Source organism: Gossypium raimondii, chromosome 6, assembly GCF_025698545.1.
Source record: "Gossypium raimondii isolate GPD5lz chromosome 6, ASM2569854v1, whole genome shotgun sequence".
Classification (NCBI taxonomy): Eukaryota; Viridiplantae; Streptophyta; class Magnoliopsida; order Malvales; family Malvaceae; genus Gossypium; species Gossypium raimondii.
Window position 1 is genome coordinate 17,194,526 of NC_068570.1, and position 27,034 is coordinate 17,221,559.

Consider the following 27,034-nt stretch of genomic DNA (forward strand, 5'->3'; position numbering starts at 1 on the left):
AAAAAAAGTAAAGGATAAGGGATGTTAGAGAAAATGAAATAAGAAGTATGTTGTGAAATATTAATTTGAGTTAGAGACTAAATCGTAAAAATATGAAAAGTTTAGTGGATCAAGTGTAAATATTTAAAATGTTAGGGTTAAAGTATAAATTGAAAAAGTTGAATGGCCAACAATTGCAAATATCTTAAGGGTGGAAGGATTTAGAAAATAAAGAAAATGGATTAATAAGGACCAAATTGAACAAATAAAGAAAAGAGAATGACTAATTTGTAAATTTTACCCAAAATGTCATGAAAAGGATGAAATTGTAGAGAAAGTACAAGGGTAAAATAGTCATTTTCTAAATAACATAATTATAAGAAAATATTTTGGCTATGGAAAAATTTGGGCCATTGGATTCAATTGAAAAGTAAGAAGAAATTATGACCATTGGATTGAAATCATTAAACTTAGATTATTTTTTTAAAGATATTTTTATAGAAAAAGGGAAAACAATCTCCACTTCTCCAAGCTTCAACCATCCAACACCAATGTAACTAGCAGAGGAGTTTTGCTTTTTATGCAATTTAGTCCATTGTCAAGAAATCTCACTATTTCACCCAAAATTCTTAAAAATTTCCATAGACACCGAAGAGAAGGATAGTGAGGAAAATAAGAAAGAAAAGAGAAGGATAGTGAGGAAAATAAGAAAGAAATGGAAGTGAGGAAAAAGGGAAGAAACTCTTGAAAAAAAAAGAGGTAAGATTTCATACAAACTATACTTGTATTCAATAAATTAAATTAAATGTGTCGTGAATAAAATGTATGAAAAGCATATTTTAATCTAAATTGTTGAAATAGAAAGTATGTAATTAAGCATGACATGTAGAAACTTGAAATACTAAGCTTTCTATGGGAGAATACCTCTTATTTTGACCAAAATTTATTTTGGCTTTTCTTCTCCTAGTTAAATTCTATTTTTAGTTTTCCACTTAAACTCTAATTAACCTAGAGTTGTTGTAGTCATATATGCTATGAACTTCAACCTATAAATAAACCTTAGTTACTCTAGGTTTTACATAACAAAAATATTTAGATTGAGAGAATTTTGTTCTTTGTTTCAAAGGGTTTTTCTTGTGGGGCTTCGGGTTTTTCTTTTAATTCTCTCCATCTTTTATACTCTCCTTTATTATAGTGAAATCTCCTTTTCCCGTGGTTTTTTATGCTCTAGTGAGGAGTTTTTCCACGTAAAATTTACGTGTTCGATCTTTTCGATTCTTATTTTCTTCACTTTGTTTGTTGTTTAATCAGGTTTATCCGCTACAAACTGGTATCCGAGCTAGTTCGATTTCCGTAGTCAACTCATTTAAAGATGGCAACATCAAGGTTCGATATTGAAAAGTTCAACAGAATTGCAAATTTTAATTTGTGGCAAGTTTGAATGACAAAAGTATTGATTCAGAACGGTCTGAAAAAGATCGTTACAGGGAAGAAGCTCGCAAATATAGATCAGCAGAATGGGAAGAACTCGATGAAAAGGCTCTATCCACTATTCAATTATGCCTCATGAATAATGTGTTACAGGAGGTTCTGAAGGAGAAATCAAAGTCTGCGTTATGGAAGAAATTGAAAGCCTTATATATGAAGAAATCTCTGGCCAACAGGTTAGTATTAAAACAATATCTCTACACGTTCAGAATGGCCGAAGGTGAATCTATTAGAACTTATACTAGTGAGTTTGTTACCCTTCTTATTGACTTAAAGAATCTCGAAGTAGAGATTAGTGACGAGGATCAAGCTATGTTGTTGTTAAGCTCTTTGCCCTCTTCTTATAAAAATTTTAGGGAAACTTTGATTTATGATAGAGATCATCTCTCGTTCGAGGATGTGACAAATATTGTGGATATTGTAAAATGGTGGGTCATGTTAAGGCAGAATGTTGGAAACTTCAAAATAAAATCAAAAGGTATGTTGAAAATGATGATAAAGATAAAAAAAGCTGAAGTTGTTGATGCTAGTGTAGCCAAGGACAGAGGTGATGATTTCTTGTTTGTGTCAACGAGCGAAAGCTCTTATCTTACTTCCGAATGGATCTTAGATCCAGGGTGCTCCTATCACATGTGTCCCAATAGGGACTGGTTCTCCACGTACAGTTCAGCTAAAGGTGGAGTTGTGCTGATAGGGAATAACTCTACATGTAAAACATTTTAAATCAGAACGGTACACATTAGGATACACGATGGAATTATTTGGACACTGTCAGATGTTAGGTATGTTCCTGATTTAAAGAAAAATCTTATCTCATTGGGAATTTTGGATTCTAACAGTTGCAGGATAGTCATTGAGTCAAATGGCTTAAAATTTTCTCGTGGGGTTCTTGTTATGATGAGAGAACAAAAAAAAGGCAACCTATACATTCTACAAGGGTCAACGATTACTGGTGTGGCTGTAATTACCGAAAAAAGTTAAAATTGCCACCACGTCGCAACAAGAATAAACCTAACGTCGTGACGACATAATATGACTCTTTCTCCACTGATTCTGATTCAACCAAACTTTGTAACATGCTACTAGGTCATATGAGTGAGAAAGATATGACAAGCTTGTGCAATATAGGTCTTCTCAAATATACTAAAGTTGGTAAGTTAGGATTCTACAATCATTATGTTTTAAGGAAACAAACCCGAGTCAGTTTCAATTCAGCAGTGCACAGAACAAAAATGACTCTAGATTAAATTCATTTTGATTTATGGGGTCCATCTTCTGACATCTCAAAAGAAGGTAATAAACATTTTTGAACTTTTATTGATGATCACTCCAGAAGAGTTTAGGTTTATTTCTTGAAACAGAAAATCGAAGTATTTGAAATCTTCAAATAGTGGAAGACACTATTAGAAAAACAAACCGAAAAATTCATGAAACGGTTGAGAACAAATAATGGTCTTGAGTTTTATTCATTAAAGTTTAATGATATCTGTAAATGAGAAGGAACAGAAAGACATCAGACCATTGTTGGAACTCCTCAACAAAACGGAGTTGCAAAAAGAATGAACAGAACCTTGCTGGAAAGACTTGATGCGTGATTTTTAATGCAGGCTTAGGGAAGGAATTTTGGGCTGAAGCTATAAATATGACAAGTTATTTGGTAAATTGATCTCATCAAGCATTGAACAATAAAGTTACAGAGGAGATATGGTTAGGTAATCCTCCCAATTATTCTAATATTAGAATTTTCGATTGTCCTGCTTATGCTAAAATTAGTCACGAAAAGCTCAAACCAAGGGCCTTTAAATGCGTCTTTCTAGGATATTCTTCCGGCACAAAAGGTTTTAAGTTGTGGTGTTCGAAATTTGACAAAATAATTGTTGTCAGAAATGTTATTTTTTATGAATATGCCATGCTTCGATTAGAAAAGGGAACTTTTACTTGTCACATCCCAAAAATTGGGTTAGTAGAAATTGGGTTAGTGAAACCCAGAGTGGGTCACGTCTTGATTTTGAGTTAAGATTGTAAAATTTTATGAAGAGAGTTAATCTGGTTCAGTGGTTAAGTGCTGTGCTTGTGTGTGAGAAGCTTTGGGTTTGAATCCTCTCTCTTGTATTTTTGTGAAATTTTGGTCTAAAACCCTAACTTTGAGAATCTGGGTTAAAAGCTAATTGTGTGCATTTGTTAACAAGAATGAGTTTGTTGGTTCAGTGGTAAGGATTTAGCTTACCCTTTGGTCTTGTGTTCGAGTCTTTGTGTGTGCAAACAAGAATTTATTTTTGCTAATCTCTCCAGTGAGTTACCCATGTATTGGTAGTGGTTGGCTCAAATTCAATTTTTAGATAATTTGATAAGCTATCAGGAAATTAGGGTTAGTTAGATATGATTGTGCTTTTTGATTTTTTTTAAAAAAAGAGAGAGAAATGTAATATAATAATATTATTATCAAGAGGTTTATTTTATTTTTATTATATTATTTTCCCAAAAAAATCCCTTTCTTTCTCATGTTATCCACGTTTTTCCTTTCCCTTCTCTCAACCATTTCATTCTTTTTCTTTAATAAATTCCATTCCTTTCTTTTATTCTCTTTTACTCTATTTTGTTTCTGTCACTTTCATGTCTGTTCTTTTTTATATTGTTTTGTCTTATGATTTTCGTTTTGGGTTCGATTTGGTGTGCAAAATTCAAAGAGCTTGAGCGTGAGGATTTTCAGACGAACGTCCTTCCGATGACTTAGTACTATTGGGCTACTAATTTGTTTGGGGTCTAGATGTGTGATGCTATGTTGGGGTTCAAAAACAATCAGGTTTGCAATGAAAAGCTCGAAAAATAGCGAACGCCAGAAAGTTGAAAACTGGTATGTTATTGCCACATGACTGTATGCTAGGCTGTGTGTGACACACAGCTATGTGCCAGACTATTTGTGTCACATGGTCTGGGCTAATTGGGCTATGTGGGACACACGGGTGTGTGTGAGGCTGTGTGGGCTGCACAGGTAGGCTAGTTGTGCCGTGTGGGCCTATTTACTGAAAATTATTATTTTGGCCTAATTTGACCTATGATTTATAATTAGACTATTCGTAGGGTCCGTACTACTGAAATAAGACTTAAAATCGTGGTATATGTTAATATGTTTTTTATGTACTATGTTTAAGGTATGGAATTCATACATGCATGTTTCTTGTTCCGTTAGTTCTGATGGTAAGTCTCCGTGTTACTTTGTTTTGGATGTGAGCATGTGATGCTAGAATAAGTTAGCGTGTATGTTTCTATGTATGTTTCTGAATCTGCTATATGACCATGCTTTTGACTTCATTGAAAAACTGATGTGTTTTCAATTAGATATGATAAATTTGTACTGCAAAGCATGGATTCCCATGCCTTCTATTTCTGCTATTGTATGTCAGCATGTACCACATGTTTGTGATTTTGACTCTGTATATGCATGCCATGACACGTTGCATGGGGTTTAGGATAGTGTTGAAAGCAAAAAGTTTCTAGCAGTTTAACGATTCGCACATTCTGGTGGTTTAACCACATTTTTGTAAGGTAGCTTGTTTGCAATTATAGTGGCTTGACAACTCACATCTGTTCTGGTAGCTTTACTGCAATATGGTAGCTTCTCCACGTATATTATGATCTTACAGTTTTAACTGCAGTTTCTGGTAGCAATGTCCACAATTTTCTGTTGGTTTGATCTGGTTGGACGAGTTCTGGGGAACTCTATTTTGGTGTGTAGCAGAGTGGGTAGGAAGTTTTTTTTGAAAAATCTGCATTATGATCTTCTAAAAAATATTGCATTGGCATACTCATCCATTCTCAGTTCTGTATAGTTGATTGATATGAAATTTTCTGTGAACCTCTGATTTGTATGTTGTATTGTGTGTGATCTCAGTTTGATTGTTAGTTACACACTGAGCTACATAGCTCACCCCTTTGTTTTGTTTCTAACGTTTCAAGTAATCAGTAAGTTTAGTATCGGACAACGTGCGGGTACTCGGATGGTTTTATCAGTTAATTTAAAAATGGTGATTTTCATAATTATTTTGGACTTTTGAGATTGTAATTTGTTTTTCAGTTTTTTTTTGTTTATGTTTAGTTCGTCGGTAGTGATATTTGCAAACGTGATACTGCAAAACCTCGTGGGTTAAAAATTTAAAAATTCGATTTTCAAAATTAAAACTCTGGAAGTTTTCTACTGCAAAATCAAGCAATCACTTAAGAATTTTCTATAAATGAAACACATGGATTTAATGAATGATTGTTTTAATACTAGAAATGAACTACCAACGTTAGAATTTTCAAAACGTGCAACTTTGAATTCGAATTCTAGGTTTTAAATAAGTGTTTTCGTAGTTTGGCTTTTCTAATAATATATAAGAGTTTTTGCCAAAATTTCATGTTTTCAATACGCGTGTTTAGTTTGATCGAAACAAAGGCTTTTAAACAAGTTAATGTAATTCCTCAACATCCAGGCATATTTCTAGGACGGGTTTAAGGTGTTACATTTAGTGGTATCAGAGCTAGGTTACAAAACTCAGGCTGTGATTTCTTTTAGGTTCAAATATATCAATGAAATATGTTTTAAATAAGTCGAATTCTTGTTTAATTTTGATATTTGGTGTTTATAAAAAGTGTGTATTCATATTTTGGATTTTTTTTATATTTGAGTCTATAAAAAGAGCATTCGAGACTACGATATCGATCTTGTAAGTATCTTCACTTTAGCTATACGAGATAAACTAGCAAAATTGTAGTGCTAATATTACTCTACTCTAGCTAAAGACTGTGGTTATTCTATAAAAACTCTGCTAAAACTTTGGACTTAGGGTTTTTAATAAACCTAAGCTAATTTATAAAACTTTTAAAACTGTAGATTAGTATAATGAGTAATCATGGTTAAGATGTATGAGAGCATGGTTGACAAGCTGAACGATGCGAGCCGAGTTGTCTTCTCAGCCAAGTAAGCCCAATTTAGAAATTAGCAAGTCTACTAAGACACTCGAATTTGAGGGTGGTAATCAGGAAGTTGAGGATGAAGTTATACCCCAAGATGTGTTTAGAGATTTGCAAAGGGTTGATGGGACCCAATTAGAAACTATGGGTCAAGACTCTATGATTGAGCGATCGCTGACATTTCAAGTCAAGTTAGTGGAAGAGAGTAAACGCTTAAAGGGCGAGAATAAGGAATGAAATAAAGTGCAAAATAAGAGGAGTGCTAGTTCTATTGACCTAAATCTGCGACCAAGGAAACGAGACAGAATAGACAGGCCTTAGTGGGGTGAGGCAATTGTGAATGTGGATTAGGTTCTGATTTGTACTTACTATGATAAATGTCATCTGGGCAATTGTTGGAGGAAAATAGAGGCATGTTTCAGATGTAGGTCCGTTGAGCATCGAGTTAGGTATTGCTCACTACACTCTTTTAGTTGGATGCAAGCTTCAGCTCAAGATTAGAATCAAAGACATGTATATGCCACTAGGCGTCGAGGGAGTCATGGTGCATTTGGCAACAATACAAGTACTTTTATGATATGTTCCAAATGTACTCTGCATTGATAAGACTTTTTTGTACCTGCATGTTTGTGGTAAGTGACGTTTTTGAGAGTTTAGGTAGAGGGTCATTAGTGATATTTCTATGGAAAGCTTTTTAAGGCAATTCGAGGTAGTGAACAGGAAATTCATCAGAAACATTTTTTGGATCGAGTTTGCATGGAGATTAGAGTTGCACAACGATAGCTTGGGGGTCAATTTAAAATAGGAATTTTAGATTTATGGTTATGTGTATGGTGTGACAACGGGAATTTCATGGACAAAATTGTTTTAAGGAAGGAAGAGTTGTCACATCCCAAAAACTGAGTTAGTAGAAATTGGGTTACTGAAACCTAGAGTGGTCATGTCTTCGTTTTGAGTTAAGATTGTAAAATTTTGTCAAGTGAGTTAATCTAGCTCAGCGGTTAAGTGTTGTGCTTGTGTGTGAGAAGTTCTGGGTTTGAACCCTCTCCCTTGTATTTTTGTGAAATTTTGGTCTAAGCCCCTAAGTTTCAGAATCTGGGTTAAAAGCTAATTGTGCGCATTTGTTAACAAGAATTAGTTTATTGGTTCAATGGTAAGGCTTTAGCTTACCCTTTGGTATTGTGTCCGAGTATTTGTGTGTGCAAATGAGAATTTATTTTTTGCTAATCTTTCTAGTGAGCCACCCATGTAGTGGTAGTAGTTGGGTCAAATTCAACTTTTAGATAATTTGATAAGCTATAAAAAAATTAGGGTTAGTTAGATATGATTGTGCTTTCTGATGTTTTTTTAAAAAAAAAGGGGAGAAAAGAAATATAATAATATTATTATCAAAAGGTTTATTTTATTTTTATTATATTATTTTCCCAAAAAAATCCCTTTCTTTATTAAGTTACCTACGTTTTTCCTTTCCCTTCTCTCAACCGTGTCATTCTTTTTCTTTTATTAATTCTATTCCTTTCTTTTATTCTCTTTTACTCTATTTCGTTTTTGTCAATTTCATGTATGTTCTTTTTGCTATTATTTTTTCTTATGATTGTCGTTCTGGGTGCGATTTGGTGTGCAGAATTCAAAGAGTTTAAGCGTGACCATTTTGAGATGAACATCTTGTCGATGACTTTGTACTATTGGGCTGCTAATTTGTTTGGGGTCTAGAGGTGTGCTACTGTGTTGGGGTATGAAAACAATTAGATGTGTAACAGAAAGCTCGAAAAATAGCGAACGGCAGAAAGTTGAAAACTGGTATGTTGACACCACACTGCCATGTGCCAAACTGTTTGTGTCACACGGCCTGGGCTAATTGGGTTGTGTGGGACACGCAGGCAGGCTAGTTGGGCCGTATGGGCCCATTTACTAAAAATTATTTTTTTGGCCCGATTTGACCTATGATTCATAATTAGACTATTCGTTGGTTCCATACTACAAAAATAAAATCAAATCATCAAGAAAGAATGAAGCACATAGACATTCGTTATCATTTTTTTCAAGAAGTGATCATTCAAGGGGATATTCATATTCTTAAAATTGACACAGAACACAATCCGACTGACATGTTGACAAAGAACCTTCCAGTTTCAAAGTTCGAGTATTGCTTAGACTTGGTAAGTATCTAACGAAGAATCAACTAAGCCCATACCAGGGCTTGGCAAGGGAGTTGGTCCAAATACAAGTCAAGGTGGAGATTTGTGGGAGAATGCCTCTTATTTTAGCCAAAATTTATTTTGGCTTTTATTCTCCTCGTTAAAATTTGTTTTTAGTTTCCCACTTAAACTCTAATTAACCTATAGTTGTTGTAGTCATATATGCTACAAATTTCATCCTATAAATAGGCCTTAGTTACTTTAGGTTTTACACGACAAAAATATTTAAATTGAGAGAATTTTGTTCTTTGTTTCAAAGTGCTTTTCTTGTGGGGCTTCGGGGTTTTTCTTTTAATTCTCTCCATCTTTTGTACTATCCTTTATTATAGTGAAATCTTCTTTTGCCCATAGTTTTTTATCATTATTTGAGGATTTTTTCCATGTAAATTTTACGTGTTCGATCTTTTCAATTCTTATTTTCTTCACTTTGTTCGTTATTTAATTGGATTTGTCCCCTACACTTTCAAGTATGAGAGAATATGATGTGTGTTGTAAAAAGCATTAAGAGTAAGAAATGAGTATGTTTTCTATACATAAAATGATTGATTAAATTGAATATAAATCAAAGGTATAATGACTATGTATAATTAAATAAGAGTAATGTAAAGAACCATGGAAAAAAGTTGAGAAATTTACTAAAAATAGTGTTGAACAGCAGTAGTGACTCTAGTTTGAAAGTTCACCAAAATAATAGAAAATGAGTTAGAGGGTGAATAAAATATGAAATTAAAGCTTATTGAGCCTATTATCTTATGGAAAAATGGTGTAAGCAATAGAATTTTATATTTTGAGATATATTTGTTTTGGTGGGATAAGGTCGAGAATAGATTTGGGTTCTCCTATTCTAACTTTGGAAAATCATAAAAATTGTAAAAAATTATTATGGGATGAAATTTATTATTTTAAATTATTAATGAGTCTATTTTAAGAGACTCAATCGAAATAGCATCCGAACCTGTAGTATGAGATAATTAATTTTAGTAAAGAAAGGTTGAAGTTGTCAAGCAAGAGAATAGGGGTAAATTTGAAGAATTTATGTCTTGATTGGATAAACTAGAAATACTGAAATTTTATGGTAAAAATATATTTTATTCTAGTTTCAAAAACATCAAGAGGATCTTACTTTCAATTTCAGTAGCTCAAGATATAAATAATTTAGTGACTATGACGCAAGTAGACAACTTTGATATGACCACATAAGTAAATAATAGAATTATAGTTAATGTTACATATAAGCATGTCATATTAAAAGCTAAAAATTCTAAATTATATACACATAAAGGATGAGGAATGGAGAGGAGGAGGAGGAAAAAAAAATAGTAGAAGAATTTGAAATGTTACGAAATGATTATAGGTGACTAGGGGTGAGCATTCGATCGAATCGAATCGAATCGAAAATTTTCGAGTTAATCGAGTTTTTGAATCTCATTTTATCATCTTAACTTTATTTGAAGTTTTCTCGAATCGAATCGAATCGAATATATTTGTTCGAGTTAAATTTTAAAAAATAATTTTGGGTCCTTGTAACCACTGTCACCCATCGTAATAAAATTTGTCCACCTTAATCAAATTTTTTATTAACTTTCATCACCTCATAATTTATTTATTAATTTTTTATATACTGGTTAGCTTCTTTGCTTGCTTAGTTGTTTCAATTATCTTGATTCTTGTCACTATGTATTTTGGAATTAAAAATATATTAAATGTAAAAATATGATTTTTAATAAAAGTTATTTTAAAATAAAATGTGAAATTGATACCAATATAAAATTTTAACACGAATAGTTTATGGCATAATTAATAATTCAATTTTAATATAAATATTCAATATGACTAAACAATTCAATAATATAAATAATATAAAATGTGAAATTTAATTTAGTAATATAAATAGTAGATATAAATAAAATTATTACTATTTATGTTTAGTGATTTTTTGGATAATTTTGATTTTTATTTTAGAGTAAAGGGTGAAAAGTAAAAGTTTAGGGCGAAAATAAAAAGTTTTAGGGAATAAAAGTTTGAGGGAAAGAAAATAGGGGGAGTAAAATTTTGGAGGGAAAATATTAAAAAAAATTGGAGGGGGGAGGGTTTGGGGTAGATGAGAGGTGTGATGGGAAGGGAATAAAAGTTTTAGGGGAAAAGTGGGAGGGACTAAAAATTTTGGGGGAAAATAAAATGTTTTGAGGGTTTTTGGGAGTAAAATTTTGAGAAAAAGTAAATGGGAGAGTAAAATTTTGGTGGAAAATAGATTTTGGGTAAATTGGGGGGTTGGGAGGGGAGGGGAGTAAAAGTTTTGGGGGGAAAGTGGGAAGGAGTAAAAGTTTTGAGGGAAAAGTAAAAAGATTTGGGAGTTTGGGGTAAAAATGTAAAATATTATAGTTTAATATTCGAATTATTCGAATTATTCGAGTTATTCGAATTATTCGAGTTATTCGAATTCGAAAATTCAACTCGATTCGAACTTGAAATTTGAAAAAAAATTGAATTGATTCGAATAACTCGATTAGCTCGAATAACTCGATTCGTTTAACTCGAAATTTGAATTTTTTTTGAGTTTTTCGAGTCGAATTGAGTTTTGCTCACCCCTATAGGTGACGGAATGAACATATAAGTAAGTAATGGAATTATAGTTAATGTTACATATAAGCATGTCATACTAAAAGCTAAAAATTTCAATATATTTACACATAAAGGATAATGAATGGAGTGGAGGAGGAGGAAAAAAAATAGTAGATGAATTTGAAATGTTACGAAATGATTATAAGTGATGGAATAATACATGTGAGAATGTTTAAATGAATTGATAAAATAATAAGTGAATAATTGTTAATTGATGTGATTTTAGAATCTTGGCTAAAAGTTTATGAAGAATTAAATTAATTGGCACAATTTAGAAATAAAATGAAATATACATACTACTTTAGAAAGTACAAGTCCTCCAATGGACTTATTTGTAAAACTTTAATAATTGTGTTAATTTTATAAACTTTATTATCTTTGATTGAATATCATGTTTTAATGAGCTCCTTTAACTCATAAATAGTTCTATCATAAATTCAATTATTACTAAAATGAGTAAAATGGTCTTCAATAATCAAATAATAAGATAAATCAATCTGAAAATTTTCTAGTTGCTTTGATAATGAATGTGACATCCCAGTACCTTGACCCGACGATCGGGTCGGGTATGGGGGTGTTACAATTATTCTACCAGAAAGTAGCGGAAATTTATTTTCTAAGAATAAATTATATTTTCCGGGAACTATAATTTCTATTTTTTTTCTATTTAGAGAATTGCTTTCCTATTGAAAGTAATAAATTGTTTATAGTTCTATGTTTGGTTCGTGTTGCTTAAGCTCACACTCGACACAATTCGAGGTACGAGGATAGTGGAGAAGGTTGTTCGATTGAAAGTCGGGAATAACATATATCTGTCTCGCTCAAAACACAAGTAATTTTTGGGAAAAAAATTTATTACTATAAATATAAAAAATCGGCTCAATTTTCAAAATTTTAATTTTCAATTGTGCCTAAAAACCATTTTCTAAACCTGATTTTTCCAACAATTTGTATCAGAGTTAGGTTGTGCTACGTTTATAGTATAAACCGATACCGATTTTTCTCACTTCTTCATGTTTTTAAGAAATTTTTTTTTTGCAAGATTTAGAATACCTCCTGCTCTTGAAAGTGATAAAGGATCCCACTTCTGCAGCAAGCAGTTTGAAAGGCTCTTAGCCAAATATAGCATGAGACACCGAATAACTATAGCATATCATTCGCAAGCTAATGGACAAGTATAGGTGTCTAATCGATAGATTAAGCAGATACTGGATAAAATTGTCAATCAAAAAAGAAAAGATTGGGCACTAAGATTAAACGATGCATTATAGGCTTATAGACCAACATACAAAACCCCTTAAGCATGTCTCCTTACAAGTTGGTTTGTGGGAAAAACTACCATTTGTTAATCGAGCTGGAAAAGAAAGCATATTGAGAAATAAAGGAATTGAATTTAGATATTGATTTGGCCAAGAAAGATAGATTATTCCAGTTGCAAGAATTAGAAGAATTCAGATTTTTGGTCTATGAAAATGCAAAACAATATAAAGAAATGAGTAAACTCCGGCATGCTGCTAGAATAAAGAAACACGATTTCTTACCAAGACAATAGGTACTCTTGTTTAATTCAAGATTAAAATTATTTCTCGAAAAAATTAAATCAAGATGGACAGGACCGTACATTATAAATCAAGTGACACCTCATGGCGTGATAGAACTTATTGGGAATAGGGACAATCATCTCTTGTCAATGGTCAAATAGTAAAACATTATTTCGGAGGAACAACTAAAGAAGTCATTGAAACATAAGTTTTTCAATGTAAATTCAAATGAAATCAACAAAAAGGGAGAAAAGACTATGGAAGAAAATTGAGAAACAGATGAAGATGTCAGAAACTTCACAACCAATGGGGAAAGAATTGAATTAAGGAAAAAAGGCCTAGCTGCAAAAATAAATCAGGTCAGAAACTGCTCAACATGTCGTGACACCAACTTTATATGTCACAACATTGAAACAAATCTAATATAGGTACACTGCTCTCGATGTTGTGACAACAAATGGGGTGTCGGGACACCCCTACGTAACTTTCTGTTCTGAATCTACTAACTTAAGATGTATTTGTAGTAGAATCAGGACTGGTTACTTAGTATTTCTTTATAAAAAGAACTTATAACTCATCCTTAACCCTCGACTTCTGTTTTCATTCATCCATAGAAATTTTTAACCTTCAAAAACTCCTTCCCCCTATCAAACTTGTGAAATTTGTAAATATTGAACCCAGAATTCATCACAAATATTCAAAAGCAGCATTATAAGCAATTCACCAACAGTAAAAGAAGGATTTATGTCAGATTAAGGTTTAATCCTATTACAATTTTTTTTTGAAATTATGAATACATCTGTTGAATTCCAGGTAGAGGATGTAGACAAATACCTACAACATTTGCAACCCAAAACATTAATCCAAGAATAGGGCTTTGACCATTTGATGAGAAATTGCAAAGGAATATGGGAGATTACAACCAACGTGAATGGGCTACCTTCTACTTAACACCAGAATAACCGAAAATCATATCGGTTGTGCAGGAATTTTATGTAGTATTAAAGGAAAGAAAAGTAACACGACCATATTATGAGATGCGATCGCAAGTTACAGTAAAATGGGGTAGATGTTTTGGTAACTAAAGGACATATTTTTTTAATTTTATGATGCTTCATATTATTACTGTGATTTCATGTTCAAAATAGATCCAATCAATTCAAAACTATAGACATGGAGGAAGTAATAATGTACTTAATTGAAGGAAAAGAAGAATGGACATACCAACCAAACACTAATCTCCTAGTAACATTCAATCAAACACTTATGACTCCGATGTCAAAAATCTGATGAAGTTTATTTGCTCAAGAATTTTGCCTACATCAGATATCTCCAAATCCTTTACAGGCTGGTATATGCAATCTTACATAAAAAAAATATGCATTGGTACATGGATTTATCAGAGTATGCTTGAATGTGTACGTGATCAATCAAAAACGACATTCTTTCTACATCTAATAACGACATTATGCAAAGAAGTAGGAGTACCTATAGAACCAATGGAAAAGTGGATGAGTCCTCCAAATAAATTATTAGGAGATATGATATACAAACAATTTGTCATACTCCACAAAAAGCAAATTGAAGAAAGAAGAAAGTGGGGATTACAAAAGGGATGAAGTGGGGATTACAAAAGGGATGAATGAGTTAGTTCTTCTTAAAAAAATCTCTATATTCATATAGGAAAGAGGGATGAAGTTGTAAAACAATTAATTAGAACAACTTTTATTTTACTTTAGGAATAAGATTAACAATAGATTTATATTTTCTCTATTTTGAATTTTCGATGTAGAAACCTCACATGAAAGAAGCACGACATTTACAAGCTTATAACAAACAAGGAAGGAAGCACCCACCATAAGACCACAACAACGTCATGATCAATTGGGTAACTTTGTTCCTTATCTATTTAGGGGCTGCACATTAGGGACAATGTGCTATCTAAAGTGTGGGGGTAACATAGGAAATTTTTCACATTTTGTTTTATGCTTTTTCTTTTATTTTTCTTGTCAAAGTGTGCTTAAGCTTGTAGAAATACAAGCGATTGCTTAGGAGCATGTATATTGGCTGATTTTATTTACTATAAATTTGGCATGATAGTGAATGCTTTTAAATTTTCGATCATGAGACTATTAAGTTCTATATATTACACTATAAATAAGCATTAATTAATTAAATATACCAAATGACATAGAAAATACAGGGAAACGAGCATGCTATTATGTATGAAAAATAGTGAATTTTGTGATTACTCGATTGATTAAATTTGTGAATATTGAAATACCTAGGGATGACCTAAGGCATTGCTGGTATAACCCAGAGCTAAAAATCTAACCTTATTCATTGAACCTTAGTACCTAGTTTGAGCCAGAAAACACTTCTTGATGAACCTTCATACAAAACCCGAGCCAAAATATCAAGTTGTACTTACCCTTTTTCTTTAGTCCTAGAACTACAAGAATTTAGACATCTGGCCATATGTATTGAGGAATAGGTAGATACATCATGGTGAATTTTGTAAAAATCGAAGTGACATAGGAAGAAACAATGTGATATAGTGATTATTGGTTTAGCCAAAATGTGCAAAATAAGAGAAAAATTCAGAAAAAGTCAAAACGAATAGAAAAAGTACTTGAGCAATGAAAAAACAAAAGCATTGTGAGTGAAATGTATTGAAAAAAAAGAGTCAAATGTAAAAAAATCACAAATTTAGAAGACTCAGTCATTAGTGCATAAAAACTCGTCAGCTAGACACAATTATTTTATTATGTTGTGGCTTCTTACGTGGAGAAATAAGGAAGGTGAGAGAAGGAGAAATAAGGGGGTGAGTAGGCAAAGGTTATTAAGGGGGAGAATAGGGAGCAATATGATGTGCCAAATTACTTTCATGCTTGAAACTTCTTTGATGCTTCTTATTCTTGAATTTCACACCTATCCCAAGCCTCAAAATGTTACAAGCCAAAAAACCCTATGTGATCTAGGTAAATCTATTTATGAATTGACATTATATTAAGTAAATACAATAATGGGTATTTGTATTCTACTAGGATAATCAAATTACCCATATGATTTATGGATGGATCCATATATTTGAAGATTTTACTGAAAGATAGTGATTTTAGTTTGTAAATTCAGCTCAATTGTATTCGACTATTGATAGCAAATATATACAAGATTACATCAGAATGTTATCTACAGCTATTCACAATTTGAATTTGAATTTTAAGTAGAATAAGATCCTAAAGAATAGGAGTGATAACAAGTCTAGTTTGACTTGGTTAACTCTCAACAGCCCCCCACAAACGGATGGGGGAAGTCACCATCAGTTTGTCTCGAAGCGTAAGAAATCGAGTTGTCGATAAAGGTTTCGTCAAGACATCGGCTATTTGATCAATGGTCGGAACATAGGAGACGAGAAGATTCTTCTAGCGTACTTGGTCTCGGACAAAATGAAAGTCCAACTCAAGGTGCTTGCTACGAGAATGAAAAACGGGATTCGCAGCTAGATAGGTAGCGGAAACGTTATCGCACCATACTTTCGGCGTTGTTGGAAGCTTGTAATTGAGTTCTCGAAGAAGGCACTGAAGCCAATAAACCTCCAAAGCAACTGATGCTAAAGGTCGATATTCTGAATCCGTGCTTGAACAAGCGACAGTCTTTTCCTTACGAGAAATCCAAGAGATCAGATTGGAGCCAAGAAAGACAACATATGCAGAAGTGCTCTTTCGATCAAGCTTGCCGCCACCCCAATTAGCATCTGAAAAAGCAACAAGTGAAGCTTGGAGAGAAGACCGAAGCACGAGACCATGATCTATTGTGCCGCGGAGGTAACGTAGGATCCATTTCACGGCTTGCCAATGATGGAGGCAAGGAGAATGCATAAATTGTGCAGCTTTGTTCACTGCCATGGTTATGTCGGGGCGAGTGAGTGCCAAATATTGAAGAGACCTAACAACCTGTCGATAAAGCTTAGGATCATCAAAGGTAGAAGAAGTAGTGCGGTGAGGTAAACTGCGGCGTTGAAGGAGTCGAAACCGACGAGGCATCTTGCATATTCGCACGATGGAGCAAATCTTTGATATATTTGGATTGCGTGAGCTGCAAGCCACTCGAGAACCACGCAACTTCAACACCCAAGAAATAGGATAGTGGTCCTAAATCCTTGAGCGCAACAACCTTCCCAAGTTGAGCAATAAACCGTTGTAACAGCGAAGAGGATGATCCTGTCAACACCAAATCATCAATATAGACCAAGCAATATGCATACTCGTCATTACCGGAATATATAAATAGCGAACTGTCAGCCTTGGAACCGTGAAAACCAAGCTGTTGTAGTGCATTCGAAAGGCAAAAATACCAAGCTCGTGGCGCCTGCTTTAAACCATATAGCGATTTCTTTAGAGCACATACAAAATCGGGTTTAGAATGATCAACAAATCCCTATGGTTGTTCCATAAAAACAGTTTCATCAAGAGTCCCGTGAAGAAAGGCATTCGAAACATCAAGTTGCCGAATGGGCCAATGACGATTAACGGCAATGGAAAGAATTAACCTTATGGTGGCCGGCTTTATAACAGGGCTGAAAGTCTTAACGTAATTAAGGCCTGGTCGTTGATGAAACCCTTTTGCAACCAACCGCGCACGATATCTATCGAAGGAACCATCCGCTTTTGTTTTTACATGGTATACCCACTTGCAACCAATGATATTCGAAGCTCGAGAATGAGGAACAAGATCCCATGTGCCGTTTGATAGAAGAGCATCAATTTCTTCTCCCATTGCAGCACGCCATACTTGCTTTGCTTTCTTTGCTTCGATTATATGACGAAGGGGCTGACAGTGTAGTGGACGTAGCAGCATGAAAAACCTTTGGTTTAAGTGAGCCAGTATGGGAGCGTAAAGTCATTGAATGACGCACGGTAGGTGCCTGAACAGTGGTAGGAGAAGCATTGGGACTGCTAGAACCTATCGGGAATGTGATAGGGTCATTGGGAACAATGGGAGCAGGTTGGGAGGACACGGTGGTGATGGTAAGAGATTGATCGGCAGTCGGTGGGGGGGTACTTGGGACAGTAAGGAGCTGCTGGTTGGGGCATGGGGCTGTAGGCAGTGGGACGGCAGGTAATGGATTAGAATCGGAGCGATGGCCAAGAGAAAAAATGGTTGTCGGGGAAGGTGGAGGACCGAGAACCGATACGTGCCCACACTTGACTTGAATGGAAAAACCTGTTCATCAAAAATAACATGGCGTGAGTAAAACACTTTATTGGTGGACAAAGATAAACATTTATAACCTTTGTGAAGAACACTGTAACCAAGAAAAACACATTTGGCAGACCTAGGCTCAAGCTTATTTTTGGTGTATGGATGCAACCAGGGATAGCAGCAACAACCGAAAATTCTCAATGACTTGTAATTAGGGTCACGATGAAAAAGGGCTTGGTAGGGTGATTTATGGTGTAATCAGGGTCACTTACTATTTGTACACTTTGTAATATACTGAACTTAGGTGTTTGAAACTGAAAATGGTAAGTCGTTTATATATCATGCCAGAATTACGTGTAGATATGATTTCTCCTAGTAGTGTGTTCCAAAACTTGTCCTTGTATACTAGTTGCTCAAAAGTCATATTTCATGTTTTGTTTTTATGCTTCTTTGCTTGAGGACAAACAATGACTTAAGTATGGGGGAGTTTGATCTATCACAATTTGTTGTAGTAGATTAAACTAGTTTTTATACTTAAGGAGCTTGAATACGAGCAATCTTAGTATGTCTTATTTAGTTTTTCGACTTTAGTTTCAATTTAATAAAAAGTGTGATTTGAGCTAATTTTATGACCTATGGTGTAACACCCAAAACCCGACCTAGACGTTTTGGTCGAGTCCGGAGATGTCACAAAGAAGGGTTTTGAAAACGAAGTCAATACGATAAATTATTCCATCTTTATAACTCATACTCGCTTACATCAATTATCGAGAGCATCAATTAATTAATGGCCAAAACGTGATTTACAGCAGAAGTTATAGTAAACATTGTTTTTAAAAATTCCACTCGTAATTTTGAAAAAAAAACCTTTGTTTTCGTAAAAACCATGGTTTTGGATATTCTTCGCAAATAAAGATTTAAAACGAAAATCCAAATCCCAAAATTTAACCAAATAGTCTGGAGAGTCCAATTATTACAAAACTCCAGAAATAATCTTCATATTAAAATAAAACCATAAACTTAAACAGTTTACGAACTCGTGGCACCGTGAGGCTCTGTCACACCGATCCGCCTAAGTCTATGGATTATCTGAACAGAACAAACAAACAAATGTGAGGTTTCGTAAACTTAGTGTGTAACCCAATAGAAATAGACATGCAATGCATACAAAAATCTCATATCCAGTCAGTTTCAGATTCAGACTTATGTCCATTTCAGATACAGATAACATAATCAGATAAACAGTACAGATATGAAAAATCCTACCCCCATCCTCTACACACCATTTCCTACCATCTCATCATACCATGTGGGGTTAAAAACACCAACCTATCCCTACACACCATATAGTGCCGGTGCGACACATTACAGATAATATGCAGTCAAGCTGCCAGAATATAGGCAAAGTGTCGCCGTACAAATCACTTCCTCCACATATACAATACCCACCCCAGTCACAGATACAGAAATAACAGACACAGAAATATCATGCATAACATGATCATAAATAGAGGTAGTATATATACTTAATCAGAACAAATATACTCATCAATATCCTACATAAGGTGGACTATTAGAATATCAGATCACATAGTTTAGGGTTTGGTTAACCCTTACCTACCCTACGGTAGGCCCACAGTCGATCGGAACAAACTGTGCGACCTTAGGGAAATTTTTAAAATTATGGGCTCACATGCTCGTGTGGGCTCACATGCCCGTGTAGGCCCCTATGCCCAGATTGGCCTCACCTGTGTGGCCCACACGGCCTAGCCCAAACCCCACACGCCCGTGTGGCCCATACGCCCAATTTGGCCTAGCCCGTATGGCCCACACAGCCACACCCACACCACCGCACGATCGTGTCTTTCCATGCGGCCATGCCCTCGTCAAACACACGGCCAGAAACACTCCTGTGTGGCTTCAACAGTAAGGTTTTTTGGCTTTCACTGAAGCTCGATTTTCTACATTGTGGGAGCATACCTTGTTCGATTCTGATGCAAAAACACCTCCGAGCCACATAGCACCTAAAATTGACCAATAAATCACCGAATTAGTCGCTTAAATCGATACTAAACCAAACTACATTGAAATAAACAACCCCTTTAATTCACCAAAACCCTTACCTTCGAATGAGTAACGATGATTTCGCACAATTAAAGCATCGATTAGAAACCCCCAGCCCCTTGCATAAGCACCAAACGAACCCCATTAACCAATGATTCACTAACAAAACCATAATCACACTTACCGCACTTACTAGAAACGCACAATGAACCCGAAATATCGAGATGCGAAAATACGACAGTAGATAGAAAAATGAAAAACAGAATCGCCAAAAAGGAAAATGAAGGATAAAGTGGCAGAAAACAGAATAAAAGAAAATAACGTCAGATTCTTTTGGGAATTTTGGAAGAAAGAGGAAATTTTGAAAACGAAAAAATAAAATAAAATAAAATAAAATATGTTATCAAATCCCAACTCCCCTACTAACCACTCAACCTCAACTACCTTAGAATCCCAGAACCACCGAAACTCTACCATGCAACCGAGCAAAAATTAACATCCACGCTTGCGCAGGGATTTAAACACAAGACCTCCAACACACTAACTCCCTTACCACTCGAACCATCAGGCTCATTCTAATATAGATTAACAGATAATTTTATATAAGCTCGCTCAATAAGGGTAAGGATTGGATCTTAAATAAAAAATTTTGCCAAAAGTGGGAATTGAACCCAAGACCTCACACACACACCTAGAACACTTAACCACTAAAGCAAATATACATTTGTGTCAAAATTTACAGATACAAAAATAATTTTTTTAGGGTGTTACATGTGGCATTCTTGTAATTATATGCATGTTTAGGTTATGTACGTGAATGAATATATTTGATTAATTTATTATTTATATGATAAAGTGATTTTGACAAAATTATGATTCCTAAAAATTAGAATAGGTGTATTTTTTGTAAGTTTTAATAATTTTTGTGATATGTAATTAGATAGTGAACTATCATCTCTAGATAGGTTTTAATTGTAAATTTTAGAATAATTCATAGGAGCCGAAAATGGACTTAAGTTTTTTGTAATCAAATATTTCGACGAATCCCGGAGAAATGAGATGTATCCAAAATTGATCAAGACGACACAAACTCAACCCAACCAACATACAGTGGGTTGACTAGATAAAGTTGGTGGTGGCCGGTGGTGATCTTGTCAGCTTTGGTCGACAAGTGGCTAGGGCTGGTTGGACGATCAACCGACGGTGGTGGCCTAATGGCGATGGTACTGATGACAATGATGTCGATAGCGACAATAGTAACCTATAATGGTGACGATGTTTCGACGGTAGATCTTTTCAACATTCTTTCAAAGTTTTAGGGTTTTAGGAAATAAAAAATGAGGATATTTTACTTTCACTCAAAAGACCCAAAGAATGCTTTAGGGTAATAATTGTAATTTTTAATCTATTATTTTTAGGATGATATAGTTTAGGAAAAGAATGTCACATGTACTTGTCATGATATTTTAATAATTCATAATTGAAAACGAAAATAAAAACCTTGCATGTTTTCTAATTGAGTGCGATAAGTGTTGGAAAAAATTTGGTTCGGAAATGGTTTTCTTGTACAACGAAAAATGAAAATTTTGAAAACCGAGCTGGTTTGTGATATTTATAGCAATAAACCCTTTACCAAAATCGCACATGTGTTTTTGGCTAGATGGATCCTCATCGTTCTTGGATTTCAACCAAATGACCTTCTCAACTACTCTCGTACCACGAACTGCTTCAAGTGTGGGATCGAATGATTCGAATCAAACACAAATCCATAAATAGTTTTCCTATACTTTCAAGGTGAAAGTAAAATCTCGGTCAATAGAAATAGGTTGAATTGTTATTCTAGGAAATATAATTTATATTTAGCGAATAAAAATCTCACCATTTTCGAGCAAAATAATAATATCTCAAAATTTTCTTTTTAGCACTACCGGTGCCATCTATTTATGGGGAGAAGAATTGGACTCATTTTTAAATTGTAGAAGTCTATTTCAAATTAGAAAAATAGACTCCTAGTCTAACTAGAAGTATATGGGGTGACAATCCCAGTTAAATAAACTAGGTTTTGTCATCCCTCTGTTTAAACATGAGGACTTTTGGGCCTCTCCCATACCGGCTCCAATTACAAGTACTTCCTAGAATTTTAACTCAGTATTTTATAATTCAATCCAACCCGATATTTGTTTTTCTATTTCCCAAAATAAACATGTTTAAATTAATTTAAATAAATTAATTTTCCAATGAAATAATTTTCTCAACCCAATTCTATTTCCGTTAAAATCATGACAAATTTATCGTAAAAGAATCTATGAGAAAATATATTTAATATTTCTACATTCAACAAATTCATTGTGAACGAACGATTATTTCCATTTTCGAACTTCATTTAATTCAAAATCCATAAATTAGTTTCCATGTCATTTTCATTTTGGAGAAAACTATATTTATTTCCAAATGTTTCCAATTTCTCCATTTTTACCATTTCTATCCATTTTGTTCATTTGAAACAACATGCAATTTATTTATCATTTCAACAAGCTAATGGGGGAATTGGTTGGATATATGCGATTAGGGATCAAATGACTTATAATTAAGTTCCAATTTTTCGCGTATTAATTATAAACTCATTTAGTCCCGAAGTCTTTCCACTATAATAACGTGATTGAGCTTTACCTAATGGCATACCATTACGAAAGCAACTCGATCAGTGCTCGTCCAATAACATTGTCATAAATGTGTTACCCTTATAGGATATCTGTAATCTATTTGGGATAAATTCATTCTCCCAATATGATCCTATTTTATCTCATGGTAACTATTATATCTCCCTTCATGAAAATTAAATTACTATCAAATACTAATCAAGTCATTCATCACAGAGACGAATGACCCATGGACATGTTTACTATTCATCAACCATGCAATGTCAATTAGAGGATATCATTTACCCATATCTCGGGCTATGAATTACATAATGTCAATCTAAAAACCTATCATTTAACAAGTATAAACTCGCACATCATACTTATATCATCCAATCCAATCATCAAAATGTTATCCCATAGCACTTAAAAAAATCTCACATTTTCAATCATTCCTTATTATCATCAACCTACCAAAACTTCATAATGATCTATCACCTTCCACATACTTAACAATTAAATTCAAAATTACAATTTCCAAGCCATACGATGTCATATCCACATACAAACAAGCATACATAATTTATACAATACCATTAAACACATAGTTTTGGATCCAAAATACATAGATACAATTTAAATCCTATTTACATGCCACATAACCGAATTAAACAATTAAAAGTCTACCAAGACGAAGGCTTGATAGTGTGATCTTCGGGATGATTCTATCCTTGAGTTTCGTAAAATGATAAGTACAGGAAACAAAATTCAAAACAAAGTAAGCTTCTAATAAGCTTAGTAAGTTCATAGGTTCAAAACAATTCAACTTACCTTGAATCCCACAATTTCAACATATCATATTTAACTAAACAAATCTTCCCTGTTACCACAATTCACATTATGAGGTGAGTTCATCGTGTATATAACACATAAAACATTTCATTCAAATATAAATCGATCTCAATCGAAGCTATAACATCAAACCATTGAGCATATGCACTTTTACATATTATTACTTACTTCATATCATTATAATACTTTCACCATTCATCTAATTTCAATAAGAATGCCAATTTAGCCCAATGAGCTATAATAAACAAATACAGATACGTAGTTATCAACCTAAAACACGTCTCATTGTTCAAAAAAATCGTAATTGAAACACACCCGTAGGCTACACATCCTCCCCAAAAAATATGCCTGAATCACTATGGATATAACTCTGTAATCCGCAACAAATGCTGGATTCCAATACAATCAGTGAATATAAATATATCATACATTAACATATCATCTTATATAAAACTCGTACAACAGACAAAGAATCCTATCGGCATGTCAATTGTATCCTATCTCGTGTTCATTTGGGCTTAGTACATATAACAGTATATCACTTTTCAATTCAATTTCTTTTCTTACCTTAGTACCAATTTGCAACATTATAATATACATTCAAGTATCATGAAATGCACAATTCGACATTTACATGATAAAAATATATAGAATTATTCCATATGAACCTACCAGGGGCAAACAACAAAAGTAGGAGTGTGAGGGACTAATCTGTAATTTTTCCTTTTCCTCGATTATCTATCGGTTCTTGATCTATACATTAATTTATTTCCAAACACTTTAAATAACCTCATTTCATTTATATGATATCTTTTATTCATTTTTCACAATTCCCTAAAGTTTTTATTTTTATTCAATTTAGTCCTCAAAATCGTAGCAAGCATATTTTACACATTCAAACCCCAAAATTTTAATCTGGTTTTAATATTATCCTTATACAGCCCTCAAGCATCTATTTTTATAAGAATTTCATGCCAATTTCAACATATTTTCATATTGGTCACTAAACTGAAAATTAACAAAAATCACTTTATAAAATAGTCATATTTTCCATCAAAGCTCAAACTCAACCATTTAACATAAAAAAACCTCCAAATTTAATAATGGTAACTTTTCAAAACTTTGAAAATTTTACGATTTAATACCCAGAATAGCTAGATTAAGCTACAACGATCTCAAAAATATAAAAATTACTCAAAACAAACTTAAAAACCACTCACATGCAAAATTTTAAATCTTGGCCGAATAGTGTTCTTCAAAAATGGCTTCTTGCCTATTTTTTCTTTATGAAACGGTAAGGAAATGAAAAATGGAAGGAAAATGATGACTTATTTGTACTTTTATTATTATTTTATTAACTAATACATATATAAAATAAACACATTTATTAATGTTAATGATGCAGTCATCAACTATCTAATTTAAAGTGGTTAATTTTCCACTTAAACCCCCAACCATTTATTAATTAAGCATTTTAACTAATAAAAATCAATAGCGATTCACTTTTACAATTTTTACGATTTAGCCATTGTGCCCTAATTAACCATCTAATCACTAAAATTTTTAGACCAAAATTAAATTCACCTATATAAAAACTTTGTAGATATTTTATAAAAATAATTACGGGCTCGACTTATGGAAACAAAGTCCCGATACCTCATTTTCCAAAACCATTGACTTTAAGGTCAAACCACTTGTACCATAACTAGTTGTCAAATTAGAAAATCTATTAGATGAAAATTCAATATAATACTATATTTGACTTGTAAATATTAAATAATAATAGTTATAAACTCACTCATCAAAATTGGGGTCCCGAAACCATATTTCTAACACCACTGAAAAATAAGTTGTTACAAACTCAATGTGGGAACTTGTAGACTTGCTGAAAGGGATAAAACACATAGGGTGTAAGTGAATCTACAAGAAGAAAAGAAATGCGGATGGAAAAGTGGAAACTTATAAGGCCAAACTCGTAGCAAAAGGTTATACTCAGAAAGAATGTATAGTTTACGAAGAAACCTTTTCTCCAGTAGCCATACTCAAGTCAATCTGCATATTGTTATATATTGCAGCAGCTCTCGGTTATGAGATCTGGCAAATAAATGTCAAGACAGCATTCTTGAACAACTATTTTTAAGAGAGCATCTATATGATGCTACCCACCGAATATATAGCTAAAGGAGATAAGCATATAGTTTGCAAACCCTTTAGATCCATATATTAACTTAAGCAAGCATCCCAGTCATAGAATTAAATATTTGATCAAGTGATCAAAACTTTTGAGTTTAAGCAAAATATAGATAAACCTTATGTTTATAAACTTATTGTGGATATAAAAATGTTCTTTCTCGTTCTATATGTCGATGACATTCTACTCATTAGAAATGATGTAAGGACATTATCATCTATTAAACTAAGGTTAACTCAATAGTTTAGCATGAAGGACTTGGGAGAAGCTAACTTTTTTTAGGTATTAGAGTTCTAGGGGATCAAAATAAACATAAACAATATATTGGAACGATATGCAATGACCAATTCAAAGAAGGGAACTCAACCTTCTATATCATTCTTTCATCTTTCTTAGGAAGACTGTCCTAAGACAGAGGAAGAAAGAGAATACATGAGAAATGTTCCTTACGCCTCGATAGTAGGAAGTCATGTATGTTATGCTATGCACACTTCCATATATATGTTTCGTAGTAAGGTTGGTGAGTTGATATTAGGTGAATCCCGGTCGAAGACCCTAGCAAGTATTTGCGGAGAACGAAGGATTATATGCTTGTGTATCCGGAAGGAGATCTTACTCCTATTGATTGTACCAATTCTAACTTTAAAATGTATTGGGATTCGAGGAAATCGACATCGGGCTGTGTCTTTGTCTTAGGTGGCTAATTCATGGTATGGAGAAGTGTTAATTAGAGTTGTACCACTGAATCTACTATAGAGTTTGAATATGTGGTTGCTTTTGAGGCAACAAAAGAAGCAATATGGCTTCAAAAAATCCTTACGGATCTTGAAGTCATTCTTGCTATGGAAAAAAGCTATCACATTGTATTGTGATAATAGTGCGGCAATAGCTAACGTCAAGGAAACTAGAAACCACAAGAGGGCGAAGCACATTGATAGAAAGTATCATATCATAAGAGAGGAAGCAGTGGAGAAAATAGTGGATGTAGTCAAAGTCACATTAGAGGACAACCTTGCAGACTCATTTACCAAGACTCTAATAGCTAGGAGTTTTGAGAAACATGTAGAGAACATGAGAATGCAAAATATGACTAATCTATTTCACAAGGGCAAGTAGGAAACTATTGGATTTGGTGCCCTAAGTATAGTATATTCGTTTTGTATACTTGTATTTTTCGAACAAATTGGTTTAATAAAATATCCATTAATTACATTAATACCTTTTGTATTGTCCTTCATGTTTTTGTATGTAAAGTAAAATGGAAACAAATATTAGCTCATTGGTTATCTAACGTTTAAATAA